This window comes from Molothrus aeneus, chromosome 6 (genome assembly GCF_037042795.1).
Source record: "Molothrus aeneus isolate 106 chromosome 6, BPBGC_Maene_1.0, whole genome shotgun sequence".
Taxonomy (NCBI): domain Eukaryota; kingdom Metazoa; phylum Chordata; class Aves; order Passeriformes; family Icteridae; genus Molothrus; species Molothrus aeneus.
In genome coordinates this window covers 26,182,236-26,208,703 of record NC_089651.1, presented here as the reverse complement: position 1 = coordinate 26,208,703, position 26,468 = coordinate 26,182,236, and the positions used below count along the sequence as shown (strand labels likewise).

The 26,468-nt window shown below is 40.8% G+C and overlaps 1 pseudogene; it reads left to right on the top strand.

The window, feature by feature from the left end:
* The window catches only part of LOC136557663 (cytosolic phospholipase A2 epsilon-like), a 36,816-nt pseudogene extending 13,145 nt beyond the window's left edge, over positions 1-23,671 (top strand).
* The last annotated feature ends 2,797 nt before the right edge of the window (positions 23,672-26,468 follow it).

Sequence of the window (26,468 nt, the reverse complement as noted above, 5' to 3'; positions counted from 1 at the left end):
GAAAGGCACCCAGATCAGATCACTTACACTCATCCTGCTGCTCTGCAGGCACTGAGTGTCATCACCAGGCTCCAGTGCTCTATGCAGCTTGGCTGTGAAGGTGATACTGGGACTAGAAAGGAATAAATCCCATTAAAGTTTGAGTCTCTTGCAGTCTGGTGTCTATTTTGCAGTGGTGTTCTCCTCCTCAGTCCAAGACTGCATGCAGCCTTTGGTAAAATAGTGACTTTTTAGGTCACTGGTGTGTCCATTTGCTCCTTCTCAGCTGGAAGTCAGTGCTAGAGCTTTTACAAAAGCTCATGTTTCCTAACTCTATTCATAGTGTCACTTCTTCTACAGAGCTCCCCATATGTGGGAAGAATATCTGGTCAGGATGACAGGGAAAATAGTCTATTAGCTTCTTTTCTTGCTGATGATACCCCTTCCAGTGTTTCCCAAAAGAAAGTAAAAGGAGCTGGGTGATGGGAGAGGAGGACCATGGTGGCACAGACTCTCCAACACTTTCCAGCTGCTCTCCTTAAACAAGTAAGTTATTGGGTGGCCACATAGAGCTGCACCAAGCTCCCAGCCTGCCCCATTTTCACCATCATTAGTGTTTGTTTTATGGCAGCCTCTAAACCCCGTGGCTGAATCTGACACCTGCCCCACAGACAAACAGAGGATCAGTGAGGGGATCTGCCCCATCTGGCATGCCTGAAGCCCAGGCATTGAGAGGGGATTTGCCCTGAGGCAACAGAAGTGGAAGAAAACATCTTCCAGATCCTTAGCACAGGTGAACAGACCTGCAGTTATGTCATCTCTCCACCATTACTTAGTGCCATGTGAAAGAGCAAAGCTCTGCTGGACTCCACTGGATCTCACCTGATCCTGAAGATCTGAGTAAAGAGGTCTGTGTGACCTGTCTGTACTCCTGTCTGAAGCAGTGGCAGCCTACGTGGGTACCAGCTGATTCCACATTCCAAGAGATGACCTTTGCTGTTGGAGAGCATGTTCAGGCTCGTTAACACAGTTGAGGTGAAGAGTGGTGGTGTCAGGTCTGGCTTGACACATTTAGCCTCAGTGGTGCTGAGTGTTTGCAATGCTTTCCCTGGACTGCAGGGGTGAATTTGAGCTCTGCGTCCCAGTAAGAAATTACCCAGAGTGAGCTTCAGGTTGACAGGTGCTTTTTTTTCTGGGACACAGTAACTTCTCTGAGAGAAGTCTTGCCAAATCAAGAGGCTGTCAGAGCTGAGGCAGGAAAGTTAGTGTTGGGCTGAAACGTGACTGCACTCCAGTATATTTTCTGATGTAGAAAACTGGCGCATGTAGAAACCTTCTCAGTTGTTCAAACAAACCTGTTAGTCTTAGCTGGGATGTCAGAACAATCACTCCTCTTCCTCAACTCTTCCTTCTGTTTTCAGATCTTCCTTTGGTTTTTCCCCTTTGAATGAAGAGAGATCTCTTGTATTTATAAAAGAGGAGCTCAGAGACTATGTTCTCTAAGGTCTTATGAAATTATTTTGTGGAAGCTTTTATATTACCCCTTCAGAGGAAATGAGTCAGTTCTGCAACAGTACACTTGGAACCTTTGCAAATCAGAGTCATTCTCCAGAGACATTAAGGGTTATTTTTGCTACAGAAAATAAGTGAAAAAAAAAATATAGGGAGATTACAGCTAGTGCTGGTGGTACTAATGGCCCTGTCCCAGGAAAGCAAGTGGGAGCACAGTGGCACAGGAGGTGACCCAGGGTATGAAACTTTGAGCTGGGAGCACATACTGAACCCCCTGAATCTGCTCCAGGGAGAAAATCGTACTTTGCCACTTGACTTAAATGGCTGGACTGGGTAAAGGGCTCATTCACAAGAGGACTCTGTTCATCCCTGGTCAAAGACATCACTGATTAAGCACAGTTCACCTATGAGCTTTTGTTATTTCCACAAGTAAGCCACAGAGAGCAATATTGTGCTTACAAATGAGTGTTGCACCAGAATACTGGTAGAGCTCTTAGCTGAGTCCAAATCCCCTCTGAGATAGCAGTAGGAGGTAAATCCTCAATACTGTTTGTATTGTACTAAGCTGGTGAGGGAAAATGTTCCCAAAGATCATGTCCAGCAATTGAGAAATGGGAGCACTTCTCCTCCTCCTCTTAGGTGAACTGAAGTAAACTAGGATTCAAGGAGAACCTGTCTGTGCAGGTGAAGAACATTTCACTAGGAGAAAATTATTTCTTTGTTTTGGTGTTACGAAATGCAGTAACAGGACAGATAGGATTTTGTAGTTTACCTTCATTGTTCCTATGAAACTAGTTTTTCTTATATGCTTTGCTTTTCAGCACTGTAATTTTCTCCTTACCTGTGATGGAGATGAGTGATTTTAGCACATGATGGCTCATCTCAGGTGCACCTCACAGAACTGTACTTTCACAGACTAGCACACATACCTGCAGTTCTGAACTTCTTCTTTTGGTCTTGTATTTTTAACTGATCTTTAGCTGTCAGACAGAGTTGAGAAGGATTCTCGCCATCATAAAAATTGAATCAGAAACTGCAAATTGGAAAAGGACACCAGGGTCACTTAGTGCTGACTTTCAGAGAGACCGTGAGTTCAAATGTCTCAGCATTCACATGAGGTGACATTATGTCATCAGGGAAGTTGCAACACGTGCATTAAAGTAAGGGCCTGGCATAGCATGAAACTGCTAACAAAGCCCAGCAACTGCATTACAACTGGAGCATGAAGAAAATGTAAATAGAATTTTTTTGTATTAGCTCTCAGGTAGCAATGAATAAACTGGAACATTTTCAGTAGCTCTCCTTCAGTTTTTTCAGGGATAAGAGAGAGCAATGTAAGGTGATTAGTCATTTCAAGGGCTTCCATATAATAATGGTATCATAATTATCATAGTATTCAGCATACATTCAACTATCCTGTTATTTTTTTTTATCTCACTGTTTGCCTCACAGTTTAGTCTCAGTTCAAGTGAAGTGCCCCTTCTACAGAAATACTTAAGCTCAGTTAGAACCACAGCATGGGAATACTGTCTGTAAAATTAAAGGAAAACACAGAAAATCACAGGAATCCTATGGAAAACAATAACATCTCCACATTGGTAGGGACTGTAGATGAATTGTGGCAAAATCAGATGTGGCGTAGTCCCCTTTCTTCCCAGGAAGAGAATGTTCTTTGTCCTAGTGGTATCACCTCACCCCATATTCAAGGTCTGTGACCAACTAGCCTTGTTACAGCAGAATCTCACAAAGTGGCTGAGATTTGAAGGTACTTCTGGAGATTGTGAAGTCCAGACCCCTGCTGTACACAGGATTGGCTTCAGTAGGTTGTTCAGAGCCACATTCATTTGGGTTTTGAACATCTCCAGGGATAGAGACTTCACGACCTTTCTGGGCAATCTGTGACAGTGTGTGGTGGTGTTAAATTTTTATTTATGTTTCAGTGGGATTCCCTGCATATTGGTTTGTGTCCTTTTACCTTTCACTGGGCACCACAGAGGAGGGTCTGACTCAGACTTATTAATTTTCCTCTCCCCTGATCAGGTATTTACACAAATATATAAGACCCCATAAGCCTTCTCTGCTTCAGGCTGAAGAGTCTCAGCTCTCTCAGCTTCTCCCCACAGAGCAGATGATCCATTGCTCCGTTCTCTTTCTGGACTTTTTTGTTCAGCTCACTTCAGCATATCCTTACCTCTCTTGTACTGGGGAACCCAGAAATGCGGCCTTGTCAGCGCTGAGCAGAGAGGAAGGACCACCTTTCCAGCTGCTGGCAGCACTCCTGATGCAGCCCACTCCTTTCCAGCTGCTGGTCTCGCTTGCCGCAGGACAGCTCACTGGCTTGTGTTCAACCTCACATGCACAGATGCTTTTCTGCAGAGCTGCTGTCCAGCTGGTCGGCCCTCAGCCCATCCTGGTGCTGGGGTTTTGCCTCCTCCTGTGAAGGACTTTGCATTAAATCAGTTCAGAAATGTTAATTTCTGAATTACATCCCCCTCTCATCAGCTTTGGCAGTTTTGGAGATGCTGGATTCATGTTTTTGAAACACTTGAGATTGGCATTAATGAGAGGAGGGATGCTCCAGGTGCCCTGAAGCCACATTTAGTTCTTGGCTATTGTACAGGCTCTGTAGATCAGAGGCAGTGATACCATTTATCAGGATTAGTACATCACAGCTCAGCAGGCTGTCGGGCAGCACAGAGAGGGAAGAACTTTCAGTTATCAGACAGATCAACAAACAGAGCCCTCCCACTCCTAATAAATTAAGTATTGTACTGGTAATTGCCAAAGTCAACGTATTATCCCATCACCTCCATCATGTTAAAATCTGAGATTCTGTTTTCAGTGGAAATAATTTCAAAGACAGGCAAGTCTACTACCTTCTAGAGAGAAAACTCCTGACAGTGTCAAGAAACGCCTTCAAGATACATCATGAAGTGTTACATGGGGATCTCCCTAATCGACAGGCATCTTCCCCTGAGGATGTCACAGTCACAGGGTCTCTGGATTTCAGGCCCCTAAAAATAAACACCTTATGTTTAGGCAAAATACCCCAAAGCAATGTGTTCTGAACAAAGACATGGGGATGAATTCACTTCAAACCTTGAGGAGCTGCCTCAAGACCTGTACCATGCTTACAGATGGTAGGTGCTCTTCTCCCTGCTTGTGAGGTTGACTCTCTATTGACTGCCATGGCACCAGACTCCTCCTCTTTTCTGGCAAAAGCCTGTGTTTACAGAGCAGGATGGATCAACCCTTCTAGCTGCCACTGGAAAATTTCCTGTACAAGGTCTGAGAATCTCTTTGGTGTTCACTTGGTTCAGGATCTATGTGAGATGGTAACTTAGAGCAAGTGCAGCCTCACTCCACTTCCTCCATCCACAAGATGCAAATCCTTTCCGCCACTTCACTTTTCCTGAAGTGAAGAGATGTGGAAAGAAATGTGAAGTAGGAATTAGATTCCTGGTCTTTCTAGCATCAGCAAACACCAAGGCTGATGGAAAAGGCTCCTGAAGCAGCAATTGTACTGCTGGTAGGCCTCTCCTTTCCTACCTCGCCTAGGGAGATGAGGATCAAGGTCACTGCAGTAATTAATTTTCTGTCATAAAGAGTGAATAACCAGGTATGTCAGACATCTACTATCTGAATCAGACTTAAATCTGATTCTTTTGGTATTTCTCACAAAGTTCAACTGCTACAGAGACAATTTATGTGCAATCCCTCTCAGGGTCTGAAACTGATGTTGTGCTGCCTCTGTCTTGGTTTTGCCTGCCAAATTTTGTTAATATGGAGCAATATAAGACTTCTGAATATGCACACTACTCTATTTGTTAGCTAGGATTGTATTTTTTATTTGAATGTATAAGATTATGCATAATCGTTTGAATACACTGCTTATTAAAAATAGTGTTGAGATGAACAAAATAATTTTATGCAGCAGTGTGATTTTTATCTTCCTGGTTTTGGCCAATGTTTATCAGAAAGAACTGGTCATCTCTCACCCATGTTTAAGCGATAGAACATTTCAATGTCTCCACTTCTTGTATCATGCCTCCTCTGCCAGATACTTTCTGCCTGTGTTTCTACAGTAAGCCAATCCGATTGCTATGTGAGGCTCTGGTTGCCAACAGCTTCAGATGAGATATTCCACACCAAAACCATCAAAAACTGCAGAAATCCTGTGTGGAATGAAACTTTCTACTTCTGGATACAGAGAAAAGTCAAGGTAAGCAACCCAAAACCTCTCTTTTTCATCTAATCTCTGTGCAGTGTCTTTCAGTTTAGCCCCAAACCCCTAAACTAGAAGTATCTTCTAGTGCATTTCTGAGTTTACTTAAAATTCCCCACACAAGCTGAAGCAAAGCAATTCTGGCTTTGCTGGAAGCCAATTTACTCCTAACAGATAGCTGTTGTTATTTACATATGGGTAATGAAAGTCTGACCTCCTTGGGGAAGGCTGATGGGACCCATGACAGTGACAACACAGGGAAACTGAAATGAAAATATAAAATTACACTGTAACAGAAAAACTCATTTTTTCTAAAAGGACATGAAGTAATGGCAGGAGATGATGCCAAATTCTTGTATGATAAAGATCTTTACTCAGTTTGCTGCTGATAATTGAACTACACTCAAATACCTGTGAACAGGTGGCTGAAAGCAGCAGGTCCAAGGATCTAGAAGAGTGATTATTGATATGAAGTAATCTCTATTGCCCCTGCTGATATAAAGCAATATAGGGCTTTTGGTAATTCATATTCCTCCCTAGCAGATTGCATTTTTTATGAGATCTATTTAAAAGCACAACAGCTGACTCAAAAGAGATCTCAGTTCAGCTTTAATTGATAAGACTAAGACCTGGCTCTTTATACTTGCTTTCTTACTCTCCCTTCTCACACTTTTTCATCAATTATTTTCTATTTCCTCTCTGTAAAGCAGACACTAAACCTGGAAGAGCTGCAGAATGTCATATTTCTTGTATGCCATACATGCCAGTGAACTGGATATTTTTCATTTCTTTTCCTAGAATGTTCTGGAAATTACTGTTTCTGATGATGACATCATTCACGATGACGACCATGCAATTGTGCTTTTTGATGTTGCTAAAATCCCCCTTGGGGAAAGAGTTTTTACAGCATTCCCACTAACCCCAGAGGTGAGAGTTCTGTCAGACAGCCTTGATGTCCATTCTCTCCCCTCTGTTAAAGAGCTGTACTGTCTCTTCTGGTTTTACCACCAGGACCAGCTTGGTGGTAAAGATGTAGCAAAATTTATTAACATCCTGGAAACTGCACATCAGTGACAAAATAGATGGCCTCCTCAAATTCCTGTTGGTTTCCTTTTGCACAGGTCATGGCCAAATTCGCAAGCCCCAGAGCAGATGCAATTTTAGGGAAGCTTTGCACTTTCAATAACCAGATAGAAAATAACAGTTTATGTAATCCTCACAAAGACTATAAAAAGCAAAACAATGCAAGCACGGGGAAATGGCCTGTTTCCACAATACTTTCCTAAACACTAAGCCTTAGCATATCGTGTTCTTCTCTGCCAGCACATGGCAGCTGGCAGAGAAGAAAGTGTGAAATAGGTTTGTTAGGGAGATTTACAAGCACCAAAGACCCTTCATTCTTCAAGTACGATTGAGTTCCTTGGGAAGAAGAAGCTGCTTCTGTCATTTAATAAAATGATAAAAGCAAGTACAAAACAGAATATTTTTACTCATTAAAGGTAAATGACACAGTGCTTGCAAAAATTAAGGTCGCTTTGGTAACCTCTACACATGCTACTTGAGACAGCTTCTTTTTTTATTTTCAGGGGAAGGAGGAGCTGGAAGTTGAGTTTTTATTGGAGACCATGTGAGTAAAACCCCATTACTGTTGGCAGCTTGGAGTTCTGCATTAGTGCAGGGAAACCTTTTGTAGATCCAGTACCACCTTAATAGCCAGAGACAAGTTTTTCCAGACTTAATATGTGCATTAAAAATCATTATATGAAAGGGAAAATGCCATGATGTGGAGAAGAGTTGAGAATTTTTAATTCTGTGACTTTCTCTTAAGATTTTTGACTTACATAGTTCAGAGTTGGCTGGCAAACCCCACTGCAGTAAGTCTGCAGATTCACTGGACAGTGTTTTCTGGGAAATTCATGGCTGAGGAGAATGTTGCTACCCAATTTGTGTCATGCCTGTGCTACTAAGGCTGTTGCAAGGACTTTCCAGGTGCCTTATAGCACCTGGAAATTTAATAATTTCTGCTGGGTCATTATGTGTCATCTAGTGTCAATGGAGTATTCTTACAGAAATCACAAGAAGGAGTAATAAAAAAAATAGTAATAAAAAATTTAGAGAGAATAATGTGTCCTGCTCAGGACAGTATCCAGAACATATTGTTTATAAAATATATATTGTTTGTTTTTGTTTTCCAGCCAGGGTACTCCTGAAACCATCATCACAAATGGGGCAATAGTGGTAAAATAATGTTTTGTTCATTTATATTCTTTCCTTACCACATCATTCCTTACCACAGCTGACTATAATGTCAGTGAGGGAAACATTGCAGGTCTTCATTCTTTAGTGATACTTTCTCTTAGGAGCTTTATCTTTAAGGAGAACAGCATGATCTTAGAGGTGCCTTCTAAGATCAAAATTATAATTTTCCCTTGTTTTGTCTGCATCCATTGAAAATGAAAACGTGTTTAGCATAGCACCATCTTCTTATGCAACAATAAATTAATTCTCACATTCACTGTGTCTGGCAAAAGTGTCCAACACAGCAGGCCTCTCCCCTTCAAACAATGACCTTTCCTACAATGATCCTTTCAACATCTGTCAGCACTGGTGGTGAGATGGCTGGATGAGCTATCTAATTAGATAACTCATTAGATAATAATTAGCTAGTGAGTTATCTAATCTGTCCTCATCACACCTACCATAGTGTCGTGAAGAAGCCTGTTTGGAAATTCACTTGGACAGCAGGAGGCAAAAGAAGCATTTTTCAGGTAAGATTATTACTTCTTAAAATAATTATTGGTGATTTTACTGTCTCTAACAAGGCCTGGACATTGCATCAGCAAAATACTAAGGCATTAATTGGTCACATCTAAGGTGATTTGTACAAAATTTGCAGTAGGGAATGTCACCAGTCCTGCAGCAGTTCAGGGCTCTGACTTCATGGGGAGTTTCGTGCCAGACTAGAAACAACTAGAATCAGATGATTATACAGAAGGTATCTAAAACCCAAGTTGAGATTCTGCAAACCTCTGCTGCAGTACTGCTGAACCCTGAAGAAGCTTAATTTCTCAGGTATTATAGTTATATTATAGCATTAACTTTGCTCAGGATCTCTGTCACTTCAACTTACGCATGTGCACAGAAACACCTCATTTTTTGCAGGGGTTAGCCACTCAGCAGCTGGCTCCTGCCTGACCCTGGTCAAGATTCAGAGTCTAGAAGCTCCTCTGCCCACATCCCCTGAGGGGCTGGATCTGGTAGGCAACCTCAGAGCATGCATAATGCACACTGGCAGGATTAGCTGAACTATTCATATAAATAGGGTCATCTGCTGCTCATAAGAGTCAGATCTTGTTTTAGGGGACTGAGAACTTCAGCTCATTATTTGGCCTGGGATGAGGATGATTTACCATGCAAAGTACCTGGTTGTATTCACTGTGTCATGATGAAACTGCAACAGAAAAGCAGCAACCTAAAATTCAGTGCCTTCCATATCACGTTCCCATCTGACTCCTTGCTCAGCACATTATAATGACACAGTCACCTGAAATGTTTGGGGTTTGGATCACTTTTAGAAGATAGTTTTCCAAATACAAAGGAAGTGGAGAAGGAATTTGTTCAAAGCTACCTTTTGCTTCTTTTTTTCCTCTCTCTCTTTTTTTTTACAATTATAAGTAACTTTGTGTATGCATTTTCTCTCATTGTTTTAGAGAATGAGCTAACATTTACGGTGAGAGGATCCTTTGAAGAAACTCAGACAGTTTCAGTGGGCTGTGACTCCCGCTCCCCTCTCCCAGATCCCACTTTCTTCCACTATGCCAGATACAAGCAACCCTCCCTGGATGTTGCACTCAGAAAGAAGAGGAAGCTTCCCACCTTTGTACGTTACCCCAGAAAATGGTAGACAACACAGACAGTTCTATGACCTGATATTTATGTGTGAATAGGGAGCAAGAGGAGAACATTTCTGTTTTAACCAAAAAGCACTCCATGCTCCTTTTCAGTGTGCTTGCATGTCATGTGGACCAAGGAGGAGAAGTGTCCCCTTGACAATCCCTCTGAAGTCACTCCCCTCCGAGCAGGAAGTAGTTGGTGAGGTGAGTGTCTGCTGGCCATGAGGAATCCTTTGCAAGCTTTTTAAAATTCTTTCTGATTTGCATGAAGCAGAAACCAAGGGCCAGTTCTCTTTTTACAGAGACAGTTGTTTTCTAACTTCCCTCCAACCTAGGGCAATGCATAGTGAAGTGAATTATTTGAAGCAAAATAAAATGGGAAATCCATGGGAAAAGGGGGAAGAAGAAAAATATCTAAGCTGTTGCTCATGCTCCTTGTACTGTCCATGTACTAACCAGGCTGGAGGTGACTGGGTGCACTGGGACAGAGTGGTGAGTCCTGGCACACTGTCCCAGGAAGCAAACCTGAGCCACATGTGTGGGGTGCTCAGCCTTTCGGGCTTCCCCTTGTACCTGACGTTGTTGTGTGAAAGACTCTGGTTTCAGCACCCATCTTCAGTGCTGGATCCTTCCAGGGAGGTGAGCTGTAGCACTGCAGCTCTTCTGGTATTTATTTGTGCAGCTAACTAGTACCAGGCAAGCTACACTGAGTTTTATGAGAGAGATAAGATGGGGACTACAGATGATAGTGTACTAAAGTCTTATCTATTAAATCAGTGCACATCTCTGGTTACTATTGAAATATTGAGAAGAGATCTCAGTTTTTTGAGATTCAGAGTTTTGTAGGTATAATGATGACCCAAAAGATCTGTGTCTCGGTCTGAGTGGGGGAATGGGACTATTTTAAACAAAATATCAATATTCATCATTTTACTTTTCAATTTTCAGCACAGAAAATTTGATTTGCTCCTTAAGGTGAAAAAATGGTAAGACACCTGTGGTTTTCGCCTTGTTTTCCCCTTGGTTCTTTGTATTTAGATAGTTGTAAATCAAGTTCCAATCTCTTTGTTACTACTGCCTTTGTCCTGAATGCTGGTCCATCCTTATTTCAGACTATAAAAAAAAAATACACTCAGTACATAATGCAAAGATTTTCAGCAATAGAGTTTTTGTAATGGGAGAGGGAGTTAAGAAAAGGTTTTATAAAGAAAACACCAATTTTCTATTCATACTGTGCTGCAATCAATATTACATGGCAAGGGCTACTGTAGACATGCTGATATCTCTACTATTTATTGCCAAATGCAGATTCTCAATAAAAGCAACATTTCAAAGCTGATTGAAAAAACACTTTCTGTTTCCCAAAAGGTCCCTTTAACTGTTTTCTTCCACTGAAAGATCAAAATCAGAGTGCCTGGATACTCTAAGATGTGAAAAAAAAATGAAATAATAAATGTACCTGCATTTATTGCTGTAATGTCTACTCAAAGAGATACATGTAAATAAACTTAGTGAAGTGATTGCTTATTTCTAAAGGAGGAAACACACTGTGTGTTTTGGAATATTGTTCAGGCCTTAGTAAAATTTATAAGATGGCTATGTTACATTATGTTCCATATTGTAACAAAAGAGAATTTCCAGAAAAGTAGGTGCTTTTTCCATCATGATGTTTATTTTCAGTAAATATACTATGAAATAAACACACAGTTTACAGCTGTCATTTGAATTCTTCCTTAGAAGCCTATGCAAGATTTTCACAGCAGCTTTCAAACCACAAATGTAGAGCTTTTAAGCATCAAAAGAACATCTGATCATGCAAATCTACGACTTCAGTAGAACGTTTCTCAGGTATCAGTGGAAGTTCACAAAACTTTTAAAAGGCACCTTTGAAACACTGCCCTCTGCAGGCTTCTGGATTTATGTCTGAAAAGGAACGGCTGCCATTTGTAGCCATATTTAATTCCAGGCATCTTTGGCAGGGAGAAAAAAAATCCTTTCAGTTCAAAGGCAGATGGACTGTTTTTCTCCAAGAAAAAAACAGAACATTTAATATCTTCCTCCTTTGCTTTATGTAGACCTGGTAGTGAAGGCATGTCTATTTATGAAGTAAAGCAATTAAGATGCTGGCTTAGACTACAAATGTGATGTATGATACCTGATTCTTGTTGCAGCCAGGAAGACCTAGATGTACGCCTGGGGTTTGATCTGTGTGCCCAGGAACAGGATTTCATTCGCAAGAGGAAGAAGGTGGTTGCAGCTGCTTTGAAGGACATTCTCTATCTGGAAGAGGACTTGCAGGACGATGAGGTATCTGAGACATAATTATTCTCTGCTTTCTGCACAGATAAGTGTCAAAACATAGCATTGATGGTCACAGTATTTTGGAAACCCTGTAGTTTCATGTGCAAGCTACAGCTGAGTTCTTTTCTCAGTGGCTGACTTCTTTTCTCTATTCTAGGGAAGGAATGAGTACTCATCACAAACATGAATAAAAAGCCTGTAGCCCTGAAGCTAGAGAATCTAGCCTTGAGTTCAGTAGCAGTCTGCCCTATAATATAGAGAAGGGCTTGGTGCTCTCAGAGCCAAGGCCAAAGTTTCTTTTTGGCCAGATCTGAACAGTGGATCTAGCACTTCTTTCCCTCACGGCTAAAACTGGATTTTATTTTGTGTATCATTTGTGCCCCCATTTAGGGTCCTGTTGTCTGAGCATAGCTCGCTGCCAGTGTGACTTCATCTTGCTCAGCAAACAGGATTGATAACAGAAACTTTAAGGCAGGGGAAAATCAGGTGTCTCTTCTTTTATTTATGCACCTATGACTGTAGTGTGAAGCCTAAACTCAAATGCAGACATGATAAATTTTTCCTAAACTGAGTTCAGCTTTTCTTGCACAGCTGGACCTTTCAGACACAAGACTCTGCCTTTTAATTACAGCACTAAGCCATGGGTCATTCCCTTCCCCTCAGATGTAGAGCCCATACGTCCCTGCAGAACATACAATCTCTCTATATTTTTCTGATTTGTATATGACATTCATTCACTCCAATGCACAGTAACTGTCTTTACTGTTAAAGAAGTCAATTCATGCTTATAAATTAATTCTGTTTCTAAGACTGCCCAGAAGTCCCTGGATTTCTGTATGATCACAGAAGCCAGTAATTGCAGCTCACTTGCATACCTAGTACTGTTAATACATATGTAGCAGGTGGAGTGAGCATGGTTCCTCTTTCCCTCCAGAAACTTGAAAAGGGAATGGTGTCACCAGCCTCTGGTTTCAGGGGTTCTGAACTGGCCTGTGCTCTTAAATCCATCAGTCATGACATTTCTACTATGGCCTGTAGAATAACTGTACAATAGTTTCAGCAAACTTCAGGAAAAGAGAAGTTATTACTGCCCACATGGAAATTGTGAGACAGCACTGATATTTTCTGGTCTGATAATAATCTGATTCAGATGAAAGAAGGTAACACTTCCTCTAATTTTTTTCCGCTCTGTGTTAATGGTTTTCAAACAGAGCACTGAAAATGTGATAATGGATTTCATGTTCTATTGCAGAGCTGCTTGACAGAGGAAAATATGAAGTATTTCTTACTCCTTACATGCCCCATTATTAATTCAGGTTTTTCTTCACATTGGACTTCACGTTCTTCACGTTGGTGGCATGTTTTCACTACTTTATCAGTGCTGTAAATTTCTCCTTCTAATCAGAGTCTCTGTCCCTTCTCAGGCCATGTCACTAAATGCACGTATTTTGGGATTGAACAGGTACCTGTGGTGGCAATCATGACAACAGGAGGTGGAACCAGAGCTCTGACAGCCATGTATGCTCACCTCCTCAGTGTGCAGGAAATGAATGTCTTGGACTGTGTCTCATATATCACTGGTTTATCTGGAACAACATGGTAAGAGCAAGATAAGAACACAGGAATTTTCCATAATTGATGTCAAAGTGTGATCTTGAGTTATATGATCTTAACTATCTAGAAAAGGCTTTCTTTTTCTGCTTCTATTTTGTTGTTGTTTCTTTCACTCGGTATTTTCCCACATTTGCAATTAATTAAATATGTGGATAGTATCAAACACATGTTGTTTTTTCATATAAATGAAGGCAATAACACACAAACCTCCATAACTTCCAAAGCTCTGTTTCAGAACTCACACTTTTCCTTGTGGGGTTTTTTTGTTTGTTCTTTTTTTTTTAGGACCATGTCAAACTTGTATGAAGATCCTGACTGGTCCCAAAAGGATCTCAAGGAAACCCTCAATGATGCCCGAAAGCATGTACTTAAAAATAAGTTTGTTACTTGTTTTGCCCCTGATCGTCTGAAATACTATTTGGAAGAGTTGTGCCAGAGGAAACAGGAAGGACATCAGCTGTGTTTCACAGACCTGTGGGGACTCATCATTGAAACAATGTTACATGATAAGGTACAATAACAGCACCTTTCTCTTCAGATTTGAATATCTAGTGAATACAGCAGTGAGGAAAGACAGTAAATCAAAAACCAGTTGAGATTGGAAGGGACCTCTACAGTTCTTGTCCAAGCAGAATTAGGAAGGGCCAGCTACCCTAAACTATGGGCTTTGAATATCTCCACAGCTGAAGACTCCACAATTTCTCTGGGCAACACATGCCAATGTTTGACCACCCTTATGCAAAATAGTTTTTTTGCATGTTTGTTTTTCATATAGATGCCTAAAGCATGTGCCTTGGCAGTACCATTCATTGTACCATTATACCATTGTACTATGCTTGTTGGCTGTGTTATACAGATCTTAACATCACACCTGGTACAGAAAGGATGAAAAGAATGAAAAGAAATAACAGGAAACTTACAGTATGAACTTCTTTTAATTTATTTAGAAGGGGCTTACAAGAGGGTTGGAGAGAGACTATTCAGAAGGGCATGTAGTAGTAGGACAAGGGGGAAATGGCCTTAACATGAAGGAGGATAGGTTTAGATTAGGTATTAGGAAGAATTCTTCACTATGAGGGTAGTGAGTTCCCAGAGAGATTGTGGACCCCCTGTCTCTGGAGGTGTTTAAGACCAGGTTGGATGGGGAGCAACCCGGTCTTGTGAAAGGTGTCCCTGCCTATGGCAGTGGGATTGGCACTAAGTGATTTTTAAGGGCCCTTCCAACCCCAACCATTCTGTGATCCTGTGAATTCACATGTAAATATTTGAATTAAAATCCTGCTGTTCTTTTAAAAGAGCTGCACAATAAGGCAAGGCAAAGAAAAATCACAAACCCAAAGACAGTATCTCTGAGCTGATAATAAGACATCACCCTGCAAATATTTCCATCAAGAGCTGTGTTCAGGCTCTATTTTAATCTTCATGAATATTTCTGTCCCACTAGGCCATTTATGCTTTAGAATGAGAAAACATTCCCCCTGTAATGTGATTAACCCCCCATACAGCCACATTTCTACTGCCTGGCCATAGCACAGTGGTAGAGACTCCCTGGGGTTGTGTTCAGCAGGGAGCTTTGAGTGTCCCCAGAGCCCTGTCCCCTGGCCAACAGTAGCCCAAGGGAAGCCTGGTGGCACTGGTGGCACAGCCATCCTTCCACGGGCTCTGCTGAGGGGGAGCACCTGCAGCACTGCTTGTAGGAGCACACTCCCAAACCTTGGTTCTGCTCCCTAACCATCCTGCCCTTTCCACCCTGCCTGAGCTCTGCAGCAGAAGGGCCAAGGCTTGCTGTACACTCTGCATGAGCTTTGTCTCTGTCACAGCTCTGAGGAAAAGGTGTTTTTCTAGGCAGTCAGAGAGGGGCTTACTCTTTCATAATGAAATATTTTCTGTCAAGAGTGCTTTTCAAACATTCCCAGACATTTTTTGTGAAATAAAAAATGTGGATAATAGCATTTTCTCCTTACCATATTCTTTCAACATATGAATTTAGATAATTTTTGTGCTGAAGTGTTGGGGCAAGCGAGGGACAAGGTTAGGGATGACAGCACCTCTCTAAACTAAGCAACTGTGGAGCATCCTAGTTGGAGTCATGTATGCACTGCATTGTCAGAACCCAGGTTTAGATTAAGTGGGAGGCTCTGTATCATCCAATTGTCCTGAGCTACTGTCATTTTTCAAAACAGGAGGACTGCCATAAGCTCACAGATCAGCAGCAGGCGCTAAATCAGGGTCAAAATCCCCTGCCCATCTACCTCTCTCTCAATGTGAAGGATAAAATCAGCGACCAGGATTTTAGAGGTAACAACACTCCAGAATTGCATTTAATATTTAATCCCAATTGTGGTCAATTTAAGATTAGATAAGGATATCAATTCAATGCACAAATACTCTGAAGGCTAATCCACATCAAAGGAGATATTTAATAGTTAATATTTTTAAGACCTTTGTATAATTCAGTATCCAGGGTCAAAGGCAGGACAACAGAAGACACTATGTACTTCTGCACTTCTGTGCACATTATGCACAGAAACTGTCAAAAAGTTTATACAGACCTACAGATGTAAGAGGAAAATTTGTTCTGCATGTTCACCACTGTGAAATGTACAGTGAACAAATGTCTGTTGCAAAGGGTATTAATTAGAAACCAGTCTGCCTTAACCTGGCCAATATCATGTTTTATTCAAATAATTATGCCTCTGCTGCTGTAATCAGTCTGTCTTATGCCTTTTCTTTTAGAATGGGTGGAATTCACCCCTTATGAGGTAGGATTCCCAAAATATGGTGCCTTCATTCCTGCAGAAGATTTTGGCAGCGAGTTCTTCATGGGTCGCCTGATGAAGAAAGTCCCAGAATCCAGAATCTGCTTTTTGGAAGGTGATTTCTTGTTCTGGGAAAAAGTAGTATAATATAATCTGCTCCTGCACAAACCCCTCTTCTGAAATTAAACATTTAGTGTGTTTTCATCTACCAGGAGAATTATATGGTAAAATACCAGAACTGACAACAGGTCACAATCTGCAGGATTTTTCATTTTCTCTGTGATCTTATTCATCTTAACAGATTTATTGATTTCAGCTGTGGTTATATGTACTGACATGAGACCTTTGCAATACATATATAGATTTGACAGCAACAAAAGTTGTGTATCATTGCTGCTAAGTTAAATCATCCATTTCTTCTGCAGCCTGAGTCTCTAAAATGCACCTTTTTATCTACAAAGTTCCTTCCACATCTAGCCCTGATTAATTCTTAAGATAAAATTTCCATTTCAGAGTGCAAATAGGTTGTAATATTTTTATTTTTTTTCCATCTTGCATAAAAAAGTGAAAGCAGTAAGGAAACCTTTCTTCCCTTTGCGAAAGCAATCTCTTGCCTCGTTGTTCTTTCTACTTCCACCAACTCCATTAAGGAAAAAGGAAGTTTCAGGGGGTTTTTTGAGAAGTTGAAACTTTTTGCTTGTGTGGAGATTTCACTACAGCTAATCATGAGGCGTAAAGAAGCAACTTAGAATCTCTCTGTCCCTGGCTGCAGTTTCTGGTAAGGACACAGGTCTTCCCTTCTGTGTTCAGAAAGGAAAGTGGATGTCATGTTACATCTTAGATCACCACCCTCTTTCTACACCTTGGCACTTTCTTCCTACCTTTTCTAGAATGATTAAAGGACATTTATGCCCCCGTTCCCTGAAGTGTCCAGTGACACAGTTATTTAAAAGTTTTATATCAAATTCCTTTGCAACCCCTTTATTTTTTGTCAAATACATCTTATGCCACAGGGATCTGGAGCAGTGTATTTTCCTTGAATCTCATGGATGCTTGGTATATATCTGTTAATTCAGAAGACTTCTGGCACAAATGGACACGAGACAAAATTACTGACATAGGTGGGCTATTCTTATGTGATTATTTTGGTTTTGGGGTTTTTTTTCCCTCTGTGCTGCTGCTCTCTTACTGAATTTTTCAAAGTCCTTTTAGAACATTCTCTTCAGGCAATTCCATTATCCACATGTAAACCAGAAGGAAATTCATGCCATGTACTACATATGGCAATTATTTCAGTTGTATGTGAAAAGAACCCCCAGGATCCATCACAGAAAAATAAAAGAGACAATGACCCTCTTATGAGATGTTTTCTGAGCAGGAGGGTAAAACTAGAGAAAAATATCCTTGTAGATGGAGGATGCTCACATAGCATTCCACAACCCTCTAGCTCCTCTCTCCAAAGTTGGAGCGTCAGAGAAATGGGAGCAAACAACATCCTTGCATCTCTGAAGTCTACAAATCATTGACACAAACTTCAGTACTATTGGAAGTCATTCCAAACTAGTCATAAGGATGAGATTTGCAAAACATGATACAAAATTAAGAAAGATCTGCAGGGTCAGATTTCAAGGACAAATACTCAAGACAAACACATTACAAAGAAAAGATGACAAGGAAGAGAAGTATTTCAAAAAGGCTTACTTATTTTATCTTCTAGCACTTGCAAAGGAGTCATTTCTGGTTGTTAAATCAAGGATTCTGTATTTGCTAGTGAGGAACATTAATTATGTTTGTGTGGCTGAGAGATTGTTATTGGGTGGCTTTTTTTGTGTCTGAGAGAGAATATGTGGCATGGAGTAGCAAAGAAAGACACAGTTAAGTGCAATTTAATAGATAAAACCATAGCAGAGCAAAGAAATTTCTATTTAATAGATAAAACCATAGCAGAGCAAAGAAATTTGTAGTAGGTGGGGTCTTGCAGTGCAAAAAAAAACTTTTATCACTGTGAAGTGAGAAGAAGAAAGGGATTTTTCAAAGCTTAGCTAAAAAACCCATGAGATTTGTGAAAATCCTGCAAGTAAAAAGAGAAAGAAGTCCAAATTTTCCAAACATACTAAACTAAGAGGTGACTGCACAGATTGACTTCACATATGTAAGCTGTTATTCTTTCTTCTGCAGATGATGAAGCCCTATTCCCTACAAGACCAAATGAGCTTGATACTCGAGTGGTTTGTCCTCCTGACAGCTTTTCAGAAATATTCCGAGATGTTGCAATGTTACGTCCAGCAGCCTCAGAAATCCATAACTTCCTGAAAGGCCTCCAGATAAACAACAACTACCTAGAGAGCGAGTTTTCCAAGTGGAAAGGTATGGTAACAACACCCTGCTTTGAGTTACCGTTTAAACCATCCTTGTGAAAAAGAAACAATCCTTTAAAAGCTATCAAGCTAACTGCTTTTTTGTTTTGTTCTGACAGTATTTGACACTGTTTGTCACTGAAAGATAAAATTAGTCATCAGGAGAGGCTTCAAACTAAGTTCTTCAAAAAATTCATAAAGTCCCACAACTGATAGGTGAGAAGAGTCCCAATTAGTCACCCATGCTCAAGGGATGTGGCAGGGAGCTTTGTTTCCTGTTACATTTTTACATCTAAGTAAGATGTAACCTTTGTAACAGTATTCCCTGTCATCCAGGTAGGGAATTTTTTTGTTCAGTCTGGCACCAGTTATTCCATGTAAAATTCTAGCTGTCTGCTGGTTCTCATAGTGAGCAAGGCACCCAACACATTTAGTCCTTTTACTGTGTTGAGAGAGAGCGAGGTGCCATTTTAATTTGTTTCATATTAACAGAAAAGACAAAAAAAAAAAGAAAACAAAAAACCCACACCAACCTGATCAGAGTCACACACAAGATGAATTGTCTACTCTTCTGAGCCCCAAGTTAATCCCTTTTAGTCAGAGGAAAACCAAAGAAATTGCAGAGTAAAGAGTGAAAAGAGGAAGCCAGATGAGGAACTGAGAAATTACTGAACTGCAGCCATCAGCTAGATAGGTAGGTCTAGGACCCAAGAAAAGTTGAAATCCCTATTTGTTAACAGTAGGCTTTCCTCAGCACTTCCCTTGCATTGGGCACTTTCTCTGAAAAAACTTGCTTCTTTCCTAGACTGTGAGCTGGACTCCCAGCCCAACCACTTGACAACAGCAACAGACTACCTCATCCTGATTGATACTGCATTTGCCTTTGCTACCAGTTACCCACCCCTTATGAGGCCAGAAAGGAAAGTGGATGTCATTTTGCATTTCAACTACAGCTCAGGTTCACAGACAGGGGTGAGTCTTGCATATTCTTCTTCATTGACTTCTCTGTTTTATCGCTGAATTCCCAGAATGGCTGGTCCTCTACTCATAGAAACTTTTGTTTTTCCCCAGTATCTGGGAAGTGTTGATAAGTTAACAGTTTGCTGTTAACTGGGAGTCACATATCTTTATGGAACAGAACAAATGTTATCAGGAAGTAATCATTTAGTAAACTATACCTGCCCCTTTTTACATGTAAGTGGTCTTAGCTGATTTGAAGGCAGTCAGAAGTAGAATGAATGAAGCTAATTGCCTTTAAACATTGACTAATATTTCTCAATGCAATCATACATATTCCTGTGCAAGGGAAAATGTACCTTCAGGACAATATAACTGCAACAATAGGTTTGATGTAGAAGACTAGATATGCAAATAAATGCAACAACAGTTTGCATTTAGGAATGTTAAATTCCTTAGGAGTAAAAAGTTGTCTAAAGGGACAAAATGTGAAACATAGCCAGTGTAGATTTTCAGAGACATGTGAAGTCAGATCCATCTCACTTAACTCTGGCCTTCCAAGGCTTGGCTCCATAAACAACCTCAACCTAGACCTAAATTGGATATGTACCATAATCTGTCAGAACCTGTCCCTTGCCCCACAAATATTCCCAGTGAAATTAGATTTTGGTCAAATTCAAAGTTCTTCCCATATGTCCTGATGTTTTCTTTTGTTTTGTTTTCCTATTGTGGCAACAAGCCCCTCAAAGATGCCTCTAAATACTTCGAGAAACAGGGAATTCCTTTCCCTACAAAGGTGCCAGATGATCAGGAAACTCCACATCTGAAGGAATGCTACATTGTTGGTGATAAAGATAGCCCAGAAACACCTATTGTGATATTTTTCCCTCTAGTAAATGACACCTTCAGGGAATACAAAGCACCTGGTAAGTTAACAGTTACCCATCACATTAACAGCCAGTGGCCACTTTCTTCCTCTTTTTTACTGGATAATATCTGGTTTTCAGATCACACTGTAATTACAAACTTGAACTCTCTTTGCTTAGATATGAACCATATCAAGAAACTTAAAATATGTGATTTTTCCTGGACAGGAGAGGATCATGTGGGATTAGCCTTTGGACATATTTTCCTCTTCAGATTTTTTTGGCTTTTCATAAGCAGATTGCAGTTAATTGAGGAAAACAATGTTTTGTTTGTCTGCTGTAGCAGAAATTAGCAGGGGTAATTTCCTCTCATACTTGTCATCCTCTCCTGTTAGAGAATGCTCCAAGGAGTCTATGGATTTCATTGTTTAAAATAGTTTCCTGGCTTACAGTTAGGCAGATAACCTTGAAAACAAAAGTATGAACTAGCAAAGTGATGAAAATGTAACAGTGAAGCACAGTGAAGTGATGAAAGTACCACACTGAGCCATTCCAACAGTGTCTGTTCCCTTTGAAATTTAAAGAGTGTCAATAGCAATATTGCCAGTCACTTCTAAGCAGATGAATTCTAAGTCCTGGTACCATATCCCACATGCCATAATATTCTCTTGCTACCAAGGCCTCAGTTACTCCTTCTCCAGATGCTAAAATTCCTAACTCAGATTGTGAGTTCACTTCTAAGCCCCACAGTATACTTGAAAGCCATAAGTTCTGTGTTAGTACATGGTACATTCAATTTAAAACCAAAACAAATGCAGAAACTATTGTCCCAATTGTATCAATCCTTATCCTTTTATATTAAGTAAATTGTAAAAGACAATATGGTACTTTTGTTTTGTTGATTGACTTCATTGCACATTTGAGATGTACAACTGGGGTTTTGAACAGGATTCAAATAGACTACAGGTATTTATGCATGTATACACACCATTCTACTCCAGCTCTCACCACTGATGAGATAGCCCAAAAGTTGCTTTCTGCAGTTGCCTTTTGTAGAGAAAATTAAAGAAAGGAAAAAAGAAGAAAGAAGTAGAAGGAGAACTGAGATTTAGCTTCTATTCTGCTCTTCTATACTGAACTGCTCTTGTGTATTGCTCTGTGAGGGAGTTTGCTGGCCTTCTTCCCCCCACTAATTTCCAAAAATGAGGGATGCCTAGCCTCAGTCAGTTATCTACTATCAGGTGTACATCTGATGATGTGCAGATGTTAAATGTTAACACAAATTATCAGCGAGTCTAAAAATGGGTGTTGCTACGTATGAAGAAAATTCATTTGAAGACTTGCACAATATCTGCCTATTGCATACACTTGAGGCAAACTTGTGTTGTCCAACCAGTTCAGCTGGTAGCTGCAAGATGAGACTAAACAGAAAGAGAGAGAAGGGTCCTCGTCATGCCCCCTCAAGCAAAGGGTCATCTGAGCTGGCATGAAAGGGCTCTGTGCAGGCAGATTTTTTGGGAGGACTGATACCTTGCAGCTTAGACCAGACCTCCATAGCAGCAGGATGGATGCTGCAGAAGGTCCTGTGAGGCTGGAAAAGGATGTCTCCTTTTGTTAGTGACAGACGCAGAGATCAGCTTAATTTATAGGGCTTCAGTACCATGCCCTGGCCCAGATCTAAATTGTACAGCATGTGAAGTTTTAGTATAATCACATGAACAGGCAGTTTTTCCATAGGCAGTTCATCCATCAGCTTGTTCAGAAGGGGAATTTAGAGCCTGGGCAGTAAACAAGTAAAACTGGCATACTCAAACTGCTTAACTTCTGCACTCTTAAGCTATTCCATAATCAAGTAGAAAGGGAATTCTCTGTGGGACACTTAGACTGCTTCAGTTGAGTGGCACCACTTCACTGTAACTCTGTCTGCAAAGCTGAGAGGAGTACATCTATTGGACACTGAGAGACCCCTCAAGGAAAATCAGAACCCTTTGATTGATGTTGTTAGATCCATGTTGGTAGAAAAGATTCCCCAAATGCATGATGTACTGTCAGGGAGATGCTGACTTTTCCCAGTGCCTACTCCCCTGCCATGGCTCAGAGGGTGCAGGTATCTGTGACTGTGGAGGGTGCTTGTCTCCTACAGTAATGCCCTCTTGGCCATGTAATGGTCTCACTGGAAGCTGACAGAAAACTTCTCATGTTTCTGATACTCTCTCTGACAGTATTACCTACCATTTCTGGGTTGCTAATGCTCTCTTTCCCTCATGCCAACTGTCAGAAAACCAAAGGGTCTGTGCAAATGATGAGGAAGCATAAAAACATATGTGAACCTGGTTTGATCTGGAAAAGAGTTAATTTTCTTCCTAGCAGCTGGAATAGTTCTTGTTTGGGATCTGGAATGAGAATTATGTTGCTCTTCCTTTTCTGTCCCATTAAACTGCCTTTATCTCCACCCACATTTTCTCCCTTTGCTCCTCTGGTTCTCTCCCCACCTGTGTACTGAGCAAGCAGCTGTGTTGCTTAGCTGCTGGCTGGGGTGAAACCCTGATGTGGGATTACAGGATACCACACAGCAGTGGATCTCCACCTCCTCAGGTCTCTGCCCCAGGGGTGGGATCTTCAGCTGTCCTTTAGCAGTTAAAGGCACATAATGGAATCCAGTAATCTTCAGAATCCAACAAAATTAATTGACCTCTTCCCTTCCAAGAACCTATTTATTCTATGTATTAGCAGATAGATAGAGGCTCAGCCTGTTCGTATGCCGTGTCCCATCGGTTCAGAGTCGAGCAAAAAACTGATTTAGTTTAGGTTTGTGATCCACTAATTGTGCATGCCTGGGAAACACCCAGACCCGAATTGTTTTTTGCAAATTAACCAAGCCGTTGCTTGTCTGTCAGGTGTGAAGCGTAGTCCCTCAGAGATGGCAGAGGGCGAGGTTGATGTTACCAATGCCTGTGGCCCATATTACATAAACAATCTGAGCTATTCAGAGGAAAATTTTGACAAACTGGTGAATCTAAGTTACTACAACGTCCAGAACAACAAAGATTTGATTCTTCAGGCCTTGCGTACAGCTGTGGAGCGGAAAAAGAAGCACAAGAAAGAGCAAGCGCTGCACAAACAACCCGATGGCCATGGCATGCCTGTGCCTGCCAGAGAGGGAACCCAGCACTTGGCTGGCTGCCCAGCACCAGGGAATATGAAATAAAGGATTGTCCTATTGATGAAGAAGAAAAGGAATTTTATTAGGAAGTGAAGACAAGCCAAAGAATGCTAAGAATAGCACTTCATTTGTCATCAAAAATGTTAAGCCTGTCTGTCAGTGGAGGGAATAAACTCAAAAAACCAGCTCTTCCTTAATGAACTCATGTGCTTCCCTCATTGACAACCTCAGGAGCATGGCTAGGTGAGGCTATGCTCCACTGTACTTGCAGAAGTGACCTGCCATACTGTGTGGACGAGGAAGTGTGAGGAAGTTTACACTGACTGTTTGTGTTCTACCTGTGCTATAGAAACAGGATTGCCGGTCCAGAAATGCAGCAGAGAACAAAATCCATTGTCTCTAAAAAAAATCAAGGAAGCCATTTGTGAACTAAGAAATCTTTATGTGAATGTAAATAAATATTGAATTTATACAATAAATCACTACTTCTGAGTAGAAGTTACAGCAAATAAATAGCTTTCCTATCAAATACATGTTTCAGCCCCTTATTTTAGGTGCTTCTTCCTCTAATAGCAAGACAAAGAAAACATGCAGACATTTCATAGCTGCTGAAGAATTATTGAAGAACGTGTACCTGCTCCAGACCTAGATGTAAGCTACTGCAAGATTCTGGAACCCCTTGAGTTTAGGATTACAACTAAAACCCATCTATACAAGAACCAACTCATGTTAATTTGTTTTAGCAAGCTGGATTTAAATGCTATTGATAAAATCAAACGTTCTTTAGGATTGATTGAGACTATTACATCGAAAACACAAGAAACACAGACAAAGCAGAACTGAAATTGTGTACCTAATATCACTCATGCAAATGTGATTTTTTTTAAACTTGCTGTAGAGTATAGCAAATGAAGTTAACAAAGCATCAACTTTCAACTTTCTGATGCTTTGGTTGGGAGACTAACATATCTCTTTTCCAGCAAGCAGTCTGGGTTTTTGACAGATGGAATCTGTAAAATCTACATTTATTCTTCTTCTAATTTTTTTAATTCAATGCTATGGTTTTATTTATTAGACATCTTGTATCCACAAGCCCATGTTTCCTATAGGCTTCCCCACTCCTGAATTCCGCTGTAGTATTCTTTGTCAAGAAATCCTGTTATTGTGGGCCAGAAATGGAATGGCCTTTGGTCTCAAGGTTGAGGGTCTCCTCCTAGGTGGTGCACAGAGATGTAACCCCTCTGTTTGCCACTTAGGTCAGTGAACACTTAGCTGCTTGCTACAGGAGCCCAGAGAGCTCCTGGACTGTATGCCCAGAGTTTATCTCCCATGGAAACGAGAGAGCAAACAAGACTGCATCTGCAGTTATGGATCTCATCATAGTATGGGACGGGATGTAGTCAGAGGACACAGCCAGACCTGGGAATTTGGAAGCACTCCCAGGTTCCAATATACAGTTAGAGCTTTATTGTCTGAAGGGCAAAAATTATTTCACCGACAGCAGGAAGCATCTAGGCAGGAAGTCTGAAGACAAGCAGAAAGAGGTGTGTGAGTGCAAACACTTCCCTGCCCTTCCTGCTGCTTTCCAGCAGACATGAAAGGGTCATGGAGAACAATGAGCACTTTACCCCATTTCAAAAATCTTGCATGGAATAATTACTCAGTATTTCAGTTTTCTATGTTCAAGAAGAATACAGAGGAAAATGTCAGGCCTCATCAAGGAGGTGGAACTGCTTCCACCCAAGGTACAAATAGCTGAGGAATCTGCAACCCAGAAAAAGAACAGGAGGAGTGAAAGGCAGAGAAGAGAGATGCATGAAGTCAGTGCACATCTCTTCTATCACAAGACCTTGAGAGGATCAGACAAAACTAGTGAACAGCAGGTTTAAAACAGACTGAGGTAGTTCTGCACACATGTAATTAAGTTTTCTTGTTGACAAAATTTTATGCATTCAAAAAACTGATTCAGAGACATTCACTGGAAAATCTTTAGGGACTGAAAAAATACAATGGCTCTGCATCTGCCTCAGTCCTGCACTGAATCATGAATCCCCAGAGACTCGGAGGACAGTCTGAGGCAGTATCATACCTGCCCTGTAAGGCATGTGAGCTATGTAAGCTTCTCCAGTCACTAAATACTGGATTTAGCACCACAGACAAAGGGGAAAGGAACCTCACTCCACACTGCAGTACTTAGGTTTTCCACAGCTCAGATATTTTTGCAGATAATTAATAATTAGGAGCAGTCAGACCTCTAAAGATGTGGTGATACAAGACTAATTTAAAAGAAATTACTGAAGTAAAATAGAGAAGGTGTAAGTAACTACAAGGATAACTTAATTGTGTATTAATTAAGCCATATAGAAAATGAATGACAATTAAAGGAATACTATGAAAAGGAGATTTTAAAAACTGAGGAAACCGGTCAGCAAGACCCTATGTGAAATGGTATAAAATCTTTGGACTCAGCATGGAAATTGCAACAAGAAAGTTGCAAAATATATGCACAGCCCTAAATAAAATGCAAAGCAAGGAACCAAGAAAAGGCAAAGAGGTTAAATGCCCAGAACTGAGCATTGCTAAAGTCTAACATCTGTTCTTTGAGGAACAGCATAGAGAGGAAGGAGATTAAAAGAGCACATCTAAACTTGCTGATGTATTTAGAAAAGACCCAGAGCATATCGAGAAAATGCAGCATTCAATATGGAAATGAAGATGAGAAAGGTACAAAGATAAAAATGTGAAACAGTAGATGTGCTGGACCAGCAGAAGGGGATTTATATGATATGGATGCTCTGAAGGAGCCATAAGTGTGTCACACAAAAGGCACATTTGTAATACA